Genomic DNA, 15,260 nt, shown 5'->3' on the forward strand with positions numbered 1-15,260 from the left:
GATAATGGTGGTGAGTATACAGGATTGTTTAATGACTATTGCAGGTCACATGGAATCCAACATGAGATGACAGTTCCTGGTACACCTCAGCATAATGCAATTGCAGAGAGGATGAACCGCACCATCATGGAAAAGATCAGATGTATGCTTTCACAGGCCAAGCTACCCAAAAGGTTTTGGGATGAGGCTTTGAGGACTGCAGTTGATGTGATCAACTTATCACCATGTACAGCCCTAGATGGTGATGTTGCAGAGCATGTATGGTCAGGGAAAGATGTTTCCTACAAGCATTTGAAAGTGTTTGGTTGTCGTGCATTTGCACATGTTCCAGATAATGAGAGGTCCAAGCTGGATGGTAAGTCTAAAGAATGTATTTTTCTTGGTTACTCACATGATCAGTTTGGTTACAGGCTTTGGGATCCAGAAAAGCAGAAGGTGTTCAGGAGCAGAGATGTGATCTTCTTTGAGGATCAAACCTTTGAGGATTTGAAGAAGAAGGCACCAGCCAAGACTTCTGCAGAAGGATTAGCAGATTGTGACCCAATTACTCCTCCAGTATATCATGGTGATGGGGGAGATATGCAGGAAGATGGTGTAGAACCTGATATTGATCTACCTGTAGGACATGTTGAGCAAGAAGAAGTAGGAGAGCAAGTTCCAATAGAACCTCAGTTGAGAAGATCTTCTAGACAACGTCAACCTTCCAGAAGATACTCTACAGATGAGTATGTGATGCTTACTGATGCAGGTGAACCAGAGAGTTACCAGGAAGCAGTTGAGAGTGAGCAGAAAGAGAAGTGGTTAGCTGCTATGCAGGAAGAGATGGATGCTCTTCAGAAGAACCACACTTATGATTTGGTGCTGCTACCAAATGGAATGAAGGCCTTGAAGAACAAGTGGGTTTTTAGGTTGAAGACTCAAGAATATTGTTCTCAACCAAAGTGCAAAGCTAGATTGGTTGTGAAAGGCTTTGGTCAAAAGAAAGGTATTGACTTTGAAGAGATATTTTCTCCTGTTGTTAAAATGTCTTCTATTCGTATTGCTCTTGGTATTGCTGCTAGCCAGGACTTGGAGGTTGAGCAGTTAGATGTGAAGACAGCTTTCTTTCATGGTGATTTGGAGGAGGAAATTTATATGGAGCAACCAGAAGGCTTCAAAGTCAAAGGTAAAGATAATTTTGTCTACAAGTTGAAGAAGAGCTTGTATGGGCTAAAGCAAGCTCCAAGACAGTGGTACAGAAAGTTTGATTCATTTATGACAGAAAATGGATACAAAAGAACGGCTTCAGATCATTGTGTGTACATCAAATGGTTTGGTGAGGATTTTATTATTCTCTTACTTTATGTTGATGACATGCTTATTCTTGGGAAAGATATGTCTAAAATTGACAGGTTGAAGAAGGAAATGAGTGAGTCTTTTGCAATGAAGGACATGGGGCCAGCAAAGCAAATACTAGGCATGCAGATTTCTCGTGACAGGAAAAACAAGAAGATTTGGTTGTCACAGGAGAAATACATCGAGAAGGTATTGGAAAGATTCAGTATGAGCAATGCTAAGCCAGTTGGCTCTCCTCTTGCAGGTCACTTCAAGTTGTGCTCAGAACAGAGTCTGTCAAGTGATGAGGAGAAGGAGAAAATGCAAAAGGTTCCTTATGCTTCAGCAGTTGGAAGTTTAATGTATGCAATGGTATGTACGAGGCCAGACATCGCATATGTAGTGGGTGTTACTAGCAGATTTCTTGCAAATCCAGGCAAAGAGCACTGGGCAGCGGTGAAGTGGATTTTTAGATATCTCAGAGGGAGCTCTAAGGTTTGTTTAAGCTTTGGAGGTGGACCACCTGTGTTGACAGGTTACACAGATGCAGATATGGCCAGAGATATAGATACGAGGAAGTCTACTTCAGGTTATGTACTTACTTTTGCAGGGGGAGCTGTGTCATGGCAATCCAGGTTACAAAGGTGTATTGCTCTCTCCACCACAGAAGCAGAATATATTGCTGCTACAGAGGTATGCAAAGAAATGTTATGGATGAAAGAATTCTTACAAGAATTGGGGCTGAAACAGGAAAATTATGTGGTGCATTGTGACAGCCAGAGTGCCATCCATTTGTGTAAGAACCCAATGTTTCATTCCAAGTCAAAGCATATAGATGTCAGATACCACTGGATTCGAAATGTATTTGAAGAGAAGCAGTTGCAGCTTCAGAAAATTCATACAGATGACAACGGAGCAGACATGTTGACGAAGACCTTACCAAAAGAAAGACAGGAGATATGCCGACAGTTGGTCGGCATGGCTTCACATTGAGGAGTCATGGGACAGCCTCCCTTATGGGCTGAAGGGGGAGGTTGTTGGGCTGATGGCCCATATTCAGCCCATGTGGGCTTTATCAGCCCACACCCTCTCTTAACCTAACCCTAATTAAGATTAGGGAGGTGTGGTGGCTGCGTTTTAGAGGCAGATTAAGGCTATAAAAAGGCAGCAACGAGGCAGATCTTTGAGGAAGCGGGATTCCAAAGAGAAGAAGGAGAACAAGGCAGAAAAGGAAGAGAAAGAAAGGGAAGAAGACAAGGACAACGCAGAGAGACTGTTCACAATCATCTAGCAGTGTTCTCATCTCAGGTTAGATCAAATCTATAGTAGACTCTTGCTGTGATTACTTGGGGAGGTTTTAGATATTGTGGCAGTGACATGATCCTTGTATCCCAGTTATTCTCTTGTGGTTGTTGCTAGGGTTTTGGGCAAGAGATTGAGATTTGTATATTCATTATTCTCATAGTGGATTATCTCTAGTTTGCCCCGTGGTTTTTACCCTTCACATTGAAGGGGTTTTCCACGTATATCTTGGTGTTCTGTTTGATTGTGTTTCCATTTTATTCCGCTGCGTATTTTGGTCTTCTAGTATTTGTTCCTATACAAAGGTTATTCCTCTTTTTATCCCCATCAGTAGAGTCTATGATCACAAAAAAGAGGAGCTTTGAGCCTAAAAAGATAATAAAAAAGGAAAGGGGTTTACGACCAAATAATTTGGAGCGATCGTGTAATGACAAGCCATGAGGAGATCAAGTTTCCCCTCATCGGGAGTTCACTTAATTAAATACCTACTATACTAAAGAATTTATGCAAATAAGGGAAAATGGTCTCCTTCCTATGCCTTAGCCCTTACCGCCTCCGACCACCAAATGGTGATGCTCAATTTTACCGCTTCCACCAAGATCATGAGCATGATATGGAAGACTACTACGACCTAAAACAACAAATAGAGGAGCTCATTCATAAAGGGCACTCCAATCACTACCTCTATATGGTCTAAGAAACGCCCCTAAGATCACGAGAGCCTTTCAAAGAATAAGTAGATGTGATTGTTGGGGGGACCCATATTAGGAGGAACTAGAGCATCATCCGATAAGAATTATGTAAGGGAGCCTCAAGACAAAGGGTTTTATCCCTCTAAAGATCCTCCTATTGTGTTCAGATAAGAAGAGGCAGAGCATTTGGACCTTGATCATGACGATGCACTTGTCGTCTCACTTAGAAATGTTAATACATTATTAAAAATGATCCTAATAGATACAATGAGCTTTGTTAATATCTTATACTATGATGTGTTTTAGAAGATTAGTCTAAGTGCTAAAGATCTACAACTAATCTCCTTTACACTTATCAGCTTCATTGAAGACTCGATCATCCCTTGGGAATTGCATACTTGTATGTCACATTTGGGTCAAACAATTGCTCAAAGATAATTAAGACCAAGTTTGTGGTGGTTGATGTCACGTTCATTTACAATGCCATCATCAATGATCCAACCCTCAACTAACTATGTGCGGTCATCTCAACCTACCATATGAGCTTGAAGTTCTCAACTAACCTTGGTGTTAGACAACTTAGGTGCAATTCATGAAAATCCCACCAATGCTACCCCACGTCGATCACGCTCCTAAAGAATACATCCCTCCTCATACAACAACTAGACTCAAGAGGTCTCATTGGACCCCACCAGGTCGAATCAAACTATTAAACTTGGCTTAGGCTTAACAAAGTGAACAAGATCGAACTCATCAACTTCCTATGCCAAGACACTAAGGTTTTTGCATGCACCCCTAGAGATATGCTTGGAATTGATCGAGTTGTGGCCTAACAATGACTCAATATCAACCCGAAGAAATTTGCTAGAAGCCCGAGAGATTTGCCCTTGATTGACAAGCAACAATTAAAGAGGAAGTCAATAAGTTATTGTATATTGATTTCATCTACAAAGTCAACTATTTAAAGTGGCTTGTTAATGTAGTTCTTGCTAACGTGTTGACCACTAATTTTAACAAAGCTTGTCCAAAGGGTAGCTACCTTTTGTCTTAGATTGATTAGTTGATCGATGTGACCTCTGACCATGAGCTGCTTAGCTTTATGAATGTATTTTTAGGATATAACCAAATCAAGATGGTGCCTAAAAATGAAAAGAATACATACTTTATCATTGACTAGGTACAGTATTTCCATATGATCATGTCTTTCGGGCTCAAGAACATAGATGCAACATATCATAGGATAGCTAATAGGATATTTCAACCTTAGATAAAGAGAAACAAAGAGGTGTATGTTGAAGACATGCTGGTCAAAAGTCAATCTGCTGACACCCATATGGTCGACTTGGATGAAACTTTCACTATGCTCAAGAAATTCCAAATGTAGCTAAATCAGCAAAATACACCTTCGACGTTGGTTTCAAAAAGTTCTTTGGTTTTATGGTCTATCGGACTGAAATCGATGTTAATCCCAAGAAGGTGCAAGCCATCCTCAACATGAAACCCTCAACTTCCATAAAGGAGATACAATAGTTAACCGGGTGAATCATAGCTCTAAGTCGCTTCCTTTCCGGAATGAGTGATTGATGCTTATCATTTTTCAAGATTTTTAAATGACCAAAAGATTTTCAATGGACAAAACAGTGTCAAACGATATTCGTTTTGCGCTACCATAACATCTCCTACTAATAGGTGAGGAAGCTTCATCTTGACCGATTTCATCATAGAGATGATTGCTAGTTATAAGTGCCTTGTAAGCCAATCATGTGAGTAATAACACGTGTAATCCATTGTACAATCTCTTTTGGTTAATATTAATAATGATATTTTTCTCACTTTATTTTATATGATGAATATATTATGATTTCCTTAAATTTGTACAATGAGAATTAGATCATGATATGATCATGATAATGAGACCAATTCGCCTTTAAATATTTATAGTCATAGGTTACTCGAAAATGATATCAAGCTAACCAAATAAATTGGTGTACTATAAATATGTCCATATGATTGAGGTAGCTAGTCTCATAGTTGCTTGTGTGGGTATATTATGGATATAGTGTAGGTGCTCATTAAAGAATGAGTTTACTGAATTATCCGCTTATGTAATGATGGATGGTTAATGATATCTCATCGTCAAATAGCGATTCCGTAGTCCTAGTTATGTATCTAGTTTTTAGATTTGAGATACCAAGTGTTAGGATCGAGAGCACTAAGAGGGGGGGGGGGGGGTTGGTGTTAGGATCGAGAGCACTAAGAGGGGGGGGGGGGTGAATTAGTGCAACGAAAATCTTTCGACGATAAAAACAAAACTGCGATAAAACGATAAAAATGATTTCTGTGTGAAAGCCGATTCTAAGATTACTTTAACTTAAGATCAAGCAAGATGATGTTAAAGTCAATCTATGAAGGCAGTTTGCAGTTATTATGAAAACCAGAATATAAGCGCAAACTGAAATACGACGTTCGTACGAAGAAACTGATTAACGTCTAAATGTTGCTTCGTAAATCACTTGATTTGGTGAGATGCAGTTTAAGCAAGGGTATAAAGGTAGTTTGCAGTTATGGTAGAAATCAAAACGTAAACGCGATCTGAAATATGATGATCATATGAAAAAGCAGATTTACATCTAAACGCTGATTCGGAAAGTGAAAGGCTTGAAACTCGATCGTATATGCGCAGAAAGCAGTAAGCTTCAGAGGAGGTTTGCAGTAAAGATAATATGCTCAAAGTAAATGCAAACCGAGATTTAGAGTGGTTCAGTCAATCTTGACCTACTCCACTTTTGGCTTCCTCCACCGACGAGGTCACCGACGTCAACTAGAGGTCTTCCTTCAATAGGCGAAGGCCAACTACCCTTTTACAGTTTCACTCCTTTTGACGGGCTTAGGAGACAACCCTTACAGAATTTTCTCTCCTCTCTTTACAACTCAAAACTTGGAAGAAAAGAGGGAGAAGAACTTTTGGCCTTTACAACAATTTTGAGCTCTAAGAATCATAGAAAAAGATCAAGATTTCGGTGTATGTCTGTGCTCTTTCAGTGCTGAATGGGTGGGATATTTATAGGCCCCAACCCAGTTCAAATTTGGAGCTCAAAACTGTCAATTCCCTGAATTCCGGGATCAGGCGGTTGCACCTCCTGACTGGAGCGGTTGCACTGCTTGGCAGAGCTCGAAGACTGAGCCTCTGGGCGGTGCTACCTCCTGTCAGGGGCGGTTGCACCTCTTGCCAGAGCTTGAAGACCGAGCTCAGGCGGTTGCACCTCCTGACTGAGGCGGTTGCATCGCTTGGCAGAGCTCGAAGACTGAGCTCAGGCGGTGCCACCTCCTGTCAAGGGAGGTTGCACCGCCCAGTCTCGCTCGGAGACTGAGCCCCAAGCGATGCCACCTCCTGGCTAGGGTGATTGCATCGCCCAGTCTCGCTCGGAGACTTAGCCTAGGCGGTGCTACCTCCTGGCTTGGGCGGTTGCACCTCCCGCCAAAAATCAGGGTCCGAATGGGTTGATCCATTCGGCCCAATTTGGGTTTTCAGGGGCCCAATTGCCCCAAGATTAAGTTAATGGGATCACCTCCCATTTCCAACTTAATCAATGTGCTAACTATGATTTTTCCTAAGACATTTACTGCAACTTGCTCCAATGCGTCAATCGCTTCTTCCGGCGAGCTTTCGGCGAACTTTCGTCGATCATCCAATGAACCCTCGGTGATGCTCCTGCGGACTTCCGGCAAACTCCTGGACTTGCGACGATTCACTTGGCGAGTTCCGACGAGCTTCTTTGGCAAGCTTATGGACTTCTCGGATTTGTTCCCGCAGAACCTCCGACGACTGTCCGAACTTCCGTCGAACTCTCGAACTCCCAACGTGATCATTGTCTTGACTCCGGCGCAACTCCTGCTGCATGTCTTTCTTCCATCGTAGTTAATCCTACACACTTAAAACAAAACTTCGATCGAGACAATTAATCCTAAGCAATTAACCAAGTTGTCTGGCATGTCATTGGTCCCTCGACGCTTCGTCCGATTCTTCGGCGCATCATCCTCTCCTGCAGCCTATTGCCCAATCGGCCAGTTGACTCCTCAACTCCGATATCCTTGGCACAATACCCGCTCTTCTTGGCCCGATGCCCGAGTCCACGGCCCGAAGCCTTCTGTCGATACGTCGACCGATCCACCGGCCCGACGTCCAATCTTCTGACATGTTCCTCCGGCACAATATGATTTTCCTGCTTTAATTGTCTCATCCTGATCGAAGCATCCTGTATCACTCAAAATACAAATTAAATCATAAACATATATCAAATAGTTTCATCATCAAAATACGAGATTCAACAATCTCCCCCTTTTTGATGATGACAACTACTTGATGACGGAGTTAAACTTAACTCCCGGAGTTTAAACAAACTCCCCCTATCAATATGCCATATTGATAGAAACTCTTGGATTCAACAATCCAAGCAACATGTAATCATAAACTTATGCATAAACTTATGCATAACGTGTCATGTCATCAACATACTTCTCCCCCTTTGTCATCAACAAAAAGGAGAAGTACCACAATCAAGTGTTTGTGATATTGGTTCAACTTATTGCATGAAAAACATAATATCAAGTTTTATCATCATGCAGTTTTGAAGCCAGAAAATTTAGTAAATGTTACATCATGCTTAGAACATTCAAGCTATCAAGTTTTAGATATGCAAGTTTTACAGCATACAAGATAGCACTTTTAGAACATGCAAGCTAGCAATGTTACAACATTTTAGAACTTGCAAGCTAGCAATTTAGAGATGTTCAAGAAGGCAACTCTTGCTTCTTGAAATATGCAAGTTGCAAGCTAGCAAATTTTTACGATATGCAAGTTTTGCTTCTTGAGATAGGCAAGATAGCACTTTTGCAATTTTTGTTTGGCAAGCTTGTGATGTTCAAGATAACAAGCTCTTTCTTCTCTTTTGAGAAGTGTCATTTTTGCTTTCTTTGCAAAGTGCAAGCTAGCAAAATGCCAAACTAGCAAGAGATAATGTTTTACATGAGGCAAGCAAACAATTTGGCAAGTGTTACATTTGCATCTTCTCTTTAGAGGAGTGTAATTTTTGCTTTTATCTTGAATTGCGTAAGCTAGCTAGTTTGCCTCTTTTCATGATGTCCACACTAGAAATTCTTGCTCCCCCTTTGTCATTGTCAAAAAGAAGGGAAGACCTTTTTTCAATTTTCAGATTATGACAAAGGTAAGTATCAATTTTATTTGTGCATCATTATATATTCAAATTAAAACATACACAATTTCAAAAGCCTTATTTTTCATGCACGATACCGAAAAATAAATCAATCATCATTAATGGGTACATCATACATGATACTCAAACATTAAAATTTTTAAGCATTTATCCACATGTTCGTCATGATACCAAACATTCATCATTTAAAGCATTCATGATACATATCATATGCAATATATCATGTACATCATTGTCATAAGTATTGCATGCATCATTTCAAATTCATGAATATTTCATCATTGCTTGCATCTTGCCAAATCATAAAATATACAATCATCATTAATGCATGATTCCTAATCATCATTTATTTTGCAACATGATGGTACCAAATTTGTCAAATTACATCCTACCATACATGATCGAAACTTCTTATTTGTATACATCAAAACAAATTAATGAATATTTCATGTATTCTTCTCATCACATAAGGAATATCAAGAAGAATTATTAGGTGATGAGATAAACATTTCATGAATACAAGGAATTGCATAAAAATCATATCATAAGTGTTTCATGTATTCATATTATCACATGAAGCATACAAGACAATAATGCAAAGAAATCTTGTTATATGATATCAAGGCTCATGATTCATTTGAAAAGATATAGTACAAAGAGCAACTTGAAACATTCTTATCAAGATCACATTTTAAAATATTCCAAGTATCAAGATATCAATATGACACTTCATTGAATTATGAGAAATCAAAAGACAAGTTACATTTCATTTGAAGAACTCCTTTTGATAAATGTAGGGAGCATAATGAACGATCTTGATTTATAAAGAGCTTCATGTTATAATTATCAAGATCATTATTTTAATTATTTTTTTTTAGCAAAGAATCACAAAAGTACTTTATTTTTGCATAAGAAATCTCATTGTATTATGATTTATAAATTCTTTTTCTGCACATGAATCATAGGAGATATGTATGTGAAACAAATCTTTGCAAGCAACAACACTATCATTCATATTTCAAGATGGAATTTATAAGCAGGAATCATTTCATCAAATCTATTTCAGAAAAATATTTTTCATATAATAAGTGTATGAGAAAATCCGATTGTTAGGATACCAATTGTTAAGCGAATCCGAAAATGAAATTAACACTTTCATGCATTCGGACAAGATTTTGCTATAGATTTTCAAGTTCAATCATGAAGATAAAACATGCTCATGATCATAAAAATTTATGTATCCAAAACATATAATTTCCAACATGTTATTAAGGCATGTAATAGTGTAAAATCATCATGGCAATTAAGTGATTTGAACTTTGAATCAAGAAAGTCCGAAAAATAATCTTAACACGTTCATGCATTCGATCACATTTTTGCCATAGTTTTTCAAATATACTCATGAAAATAACACATGCTTATCATCAGCTTAAAATTTCATGCATAAAATTGTTAATCAAAATATTTAATTTCATCATTATGCATTTCTTCAAATCAAACATGATTTTTAATCAAAATCGAGAAATAACAATGGAAATCAACGTAATACACATTATTACTTTTTAACCATGATTTCATATTTTCAATCAAGATCATTTTATTTGTTTATAATAAAATATGCAATATTATCATTTTCAAAATTACTTAGCATGATCATAATTTTTTTTTTAACATGTAATTTTTAAGAAAATTAATTCTAAACTAAAAGAAAAAATACATCATGAAAGCATCAAGTAATTTCAAAATAAATTAGGGGGATTTCGATTACCTCATCATTGAAAGCGTAGTTTGCTACCTTGCCTTTCTTGATTTTCTCCTCGTCTTCGGAGGAGCTCGATTCATCCCACTTTGTTTTCTTCTTCTTTGGCCTCTTTCTTCATTCATGTTCATTGTCTATTTTAGATTTTTGTTTAATAAACTTATTAAGATTTAGTGTTCGAAGTTCAAGTTCATCAATGTCCTCATCACTTGAATCATCGCTCAAGTGGTATTCATTTGTCCGGAGTTCCAAATCCTTCCTATTCTTTGGAAGGTGATTTTGTCCATCATGTTCATCATGTGCATTGTGCGCCATTTCATATGTTATCAACGAACCAATTAGTTCTTCAAGTGGTAAGTTGTTTAGGTTTTTAGCTTCTTATATTGCAGTTACTTTTGAATCCCACTTCTTAGAAAGAGAACGCAAAATCTTGTTTACGAGTTCCAAATCCGAAAAACATTTTCCAAGAGCTCTTAAACTATTGACGACATCCGTGAAATGGGTGTACATGTCGCCTATAGTCTCGCTTTGTTACATTCGAAAAAGCTCAAAATCATGCAATAAAATATTAACTTTCGAGTCTTTGACTCTACTAGTTCCCTCGTGCGTGATTTCAAGTGTTCGCCAAATATCAAAAGCCGTTTCGCACGTAGAAATCCGATTGAACTCATTTTTGTCCAAAGCGCAAAATAAGGCATTCATAGCCTTTGCGTTTAAAGAAAAATACTTCTTCTCCAAATCCGACCATTCATTCATCAGTTTAGAGGGAAGTTGAAAATCATTTTCAATGATGTTCCATAAATCCAAATTCATAGAAATCAAGAAAACTCTCATTCGAGTTTTCCAAAAAGTGTAGTCCAATCCGTTAAACAACGGTGGACGAAAAACTGATAAGCCCTCTTGAAAGCCATGAAGAGCCATTTCTCTCGGGTGTAAATCCAAAATGAGAAATACCGGGCTCTGATACCAATTGTTAGGATTGAGAGCACTAAGAGGGGGGGGGGAGTGAATTAGTGCAGCGGAAATCTTTCGACGATAAAAACAAAACTGTGATAAAACAATAAAAATGATTTCTGTGTGAAAGTCGATTCTAAGATTACTTTAACTTAAGATCAAGCAAGATGATGTTAAAGTCAATCTATGAAGGCATTTTGCAGCTATGATGAAAACCAGAATATAAGCGCAAACTGAAATACGACGTTCGTACGAAGAAACTGATTTACGTCTAAATGCTGATTCATAAATCACTTGATTAGGCGAGATGCAGTTTAAACAAGGGTATAAAGGCAGTTTGCAGTTATGGTAGAAATCAAAACGTAAACGCGATCTGAAATATGATGATCGTACGAAAAAGCAGATTTATGTATAAACGCTGATTAGAAAAGTGAAAGGATTGAAACCCGATCGTATATGCGCAGAAAGCAGTAAGCTTCAGAGGAGGTTTGCAGTAAAGATAATATGCTCAAAGTAAATGCAAACCGAGATTTAGAGTGGTTCGGTCAATCTTGACCTACTCCACTTTTGGCTTCCTCCACCGATGAGGTCACCGACGTCAACTAGAGGCCTTCCTTCAATAGGCGAAGGCCAACTACCCTTTTACAGTTTCACTCCTTTTGACGGGCTTAGGAGACAACCCTTACAGAATTTTCTCTCCTCTCTTTACAACTCAGAACTTGGAAGAAAAGAAGGAGAAGAACTTTTGACCTTTACAACAATTTTGAGCTCTAAGAATCACAGAAAAAGATCAAGATTTCGGTGTATGTCTGTGCTCTTTCAGTGCTGAATGGGTGGGGTATTTATAGGCCCCAACCCAGTTCAAATTTGGAGCTCAAAACTGTCAATTCCCTGAATTCCGGGATCAGGCGGTTGCACCTCCTGACTGGAGCGGTTGCACCGCTTGGCAGAGCTCGAAGACTGAGCCTCTGGGCGGTGCTACCTCCTGTCAGGGGCGGTTGCACCTCTTGCCAGAGCTTGAAGACCGAGCTCAGGCGATTGCACCTCCTGACTGAGGCGGTTGCACCGCCTGGCAGAGCTCGAAGACTGAGCTCAGGCGGTGCCACCTCCTGTCAGGGGAGGTTGCACCGCCCAGTCTTGCTCGGAGACTAAGCCCCAGGCGGTGCCACCTCCTGGCTGGGGCGGTTGCACCGCCTAGTCTCGGTTGGAGACTTAGCCTAGGCGGTGCTACCTCCTAGCTTGGGCGGTTGCACCTCCCGCCAGAAATCAGGGTCCAAATGGGTTGATCCATTCGGCCCAATTTGGGTTTTTCAGGGGCCCAATTGCCCCAAGATTTAGTTAATGGGATCACCTCCCATTTCCAACTTAATCAATGTGCTAACTACGTTTTTTCCTAAGACATTTACTGCAACTTGCTCCGGTGCGTCAATCGATTCTTCCGGCGAACTTCCGTCGATCATCCGATGAACCCTCGGTGATGCTCCTGCGGACTTCCGGCAAACTCCTAGACTTGCGACGATTCACTTGGCGAGTTCCAACGAGCTTCTTTGGCAAGCTTATGGACTTCTCGGATTTGTTCCCGTAGAACCTCCGACGACTGTTCGAACTTCCGTTGAACTCTCGAACTCCCAACGTGATCATTGTCTTGAATCTGGTGCAACTCCTGCTGCATGTCTTTCTTCCATTGTAGTTAATCCTGCACACATAAAATAAAACTTCGATCGAGACAATTAATCCTAAGGAATTAACCAAGTTATTCGGCATGTCATTGGTCCCTCGACGCTTCGTCCGATTCTTCGGCGTATCGTCCTCTCCTGCAGCCTATTGCCCAATCGGCCAATTGACTCCGCAACTCCGATATCCTTGGCACATTACCCGCTCTTCTTGGCCCGATGCCCGAGTCCACGGCCTGAAGCCTTCTGTCGATACGTCGACCGATACACCGGCCCGACGTCCAATCTTCTGACATGTTCCTCCAGCACAACATGATTTTCCTGCTTTAATTGTCTCATCCTGATCGATGCATCCTGCGTCACTCAAAACACAGTTTAAATCATAAACATATATCGAGTAGTTTCATCATCAAAATACGAGATTCAACACCAAGAATGTCTTATTTGAGTACTTCATTTTTTGATACCAAACTTATAGGTTTAGAAGTTTCAAACCAAGAATAAACAATCAGTGGGAATGACAACCAACCTTACGAAGGTAATTGAGTATTAATAAAGTATCATCTACTCTTACTATCATTAGAGGAATATTCCGTATGTTCTCACTTAGGCAGATCCCTAGCCAGGGTCACTCAGATTGAGAGAGGAGTTCTCTGGGAGAATCCGATAAGAGTGAGACTTAAATGGATTCCATATGAGCTTGACAACCCCATGCATGGTGTATGATCTCTAGGATATTAGATGAATAAGAGATTATAGATATATGGTAACTAAGAGTAGATAGTTCTAATAGATTAGATCCTTCAATACCATTTGAGGATTATGACATAATGGTTTAATACATCTATAGCCAATGAGTTGAGTGAATTATTATTGTTAGGATCGAGAGCACTAAGAGGGGGGGGGGGTGAATTAGTGCAGCGGAAATTTTACAGCGATTAAAACCGAAAGCTGCGTTCGTTCGATAGAAACTATTATGATGCAAAAGCCGATTCACAGTTTGTATCTAAGTGCAGTTTGCGTCTAAGCGCAGATTGCGTCTAAGCGCAGTTTGCGTCTAAACACAGTTTGCGTCTAAGCGCAGTTTGCGTCTAAACACAGTTTGCGTCTAAGCGCAGTTTACGTCTAAACGCAGTTTACGTCTAAACGCAGTTTGCGTCTAAACGCAGTTTGCGTCTAAGCGCAGTTTACGTCTAAACGCAGTTTGCGTCTAAACGCAGTTTGCGTCTAAACGCAGATGACAGTTTGCAGTTCTAAATGAAATCAAGACGTAAACGTAAACTGCACAGAACCTTGTTCGTAAAAGCGCAGAAGACAGTTTGCAGTTGTAAATGAAATCAAAAGACGTAAACGTAAACTGAACAGAACCTTGTTCGTAAAAAAGCGCAGAAGAAAGTTTGCAGTTGTAAGTGAAATCAAGACGTAAACGTAAACTGCACATAACTCATTTGTAAAAGCGCAGAGAGACAGTTTGCAGTTTGTAGATGGAATCAAGACGTAAACGTAAACTGCACAGAATTCGTTCGTAAAAGCACAAAGAGCAGTTTGCAGTTTGTAAATGGAATTAAGACGTGAACGTAAACTGCACAGAACTCGTTCGTAAAAGCGCAGAGAGCAGTAGCTATGTAGGAGGTTTGCAGTAATGATAAAGTGCTCAAAATAAACGCAAACCAGAGATTTAGAGTGGTTCGGTCAGTCTTGACCTACTCCACTTTTGGCTTCCTCCACCGATGAGGTTACCGACGTCAACTAGAGGCCTTCCTTCAATAGGCGAAGGCCAACTACCCTCTTACAGATTCACTCCTTTTGACGGGCTTAGGAGACAACCCTTACAGATGTTTTCTCTCCTCTCTTCACAACTCAAACTCGAAGAACAGAAGGAGGAGGAAAACTAGCAGTTTTGAGCTCTAAGAACCACTGAAAAGATCAAGATTTCGGGTAAGTTCTTGCTGTCTCAGTGCTGAATGGGTGGGGTATTTATAGGCCCCAACCCAATTCAAATTTGGAGCTCAAAACGATCAAATCCCGGAATTCCGGGATCAGGCGGTTGCACCTCCTGACTGGAGAGGTTGCACCGCCTGGCAGAGCTCGAAGACTGAGCCCAGGCGGTGCCACCTCTTGACTGAGGCGGTTGCACCTCTCTGCCAGAGCTCGAAGACCGAGCTCAGGCGGTGCCACCTCTCTGTCAGGGAGGTTGCACCGCCCAGTCTTGCTCGAAGACTGAGCTCAGGCGGTGCCACCTCCTGGCTGGGGAGGTTGCACCGCCCAGTCTCGCTGGGAGGCTTAGCCCAGGCGGTGCCACCTCCTGGCTGGGGCTGTGCCACCTCTTTCA

This window comes from Musa acuminata, unplaced genomic scaffold (genome assembly GCF_036884655.1).
Source record: "Musa acuminata AAA Group cultivar baxijiao unplaced genomic scaffold, Cavendish_Baxijiao_AAA HiC_scaffold_1139, whole genome shotgun sequence".
NCBI classification, from domain to species: Eukaryota; Viridiplantae; Streptophyta; class Magnoliopsida; order Zingiberales; family Musaceae; genus Musa; species Musa acuminata.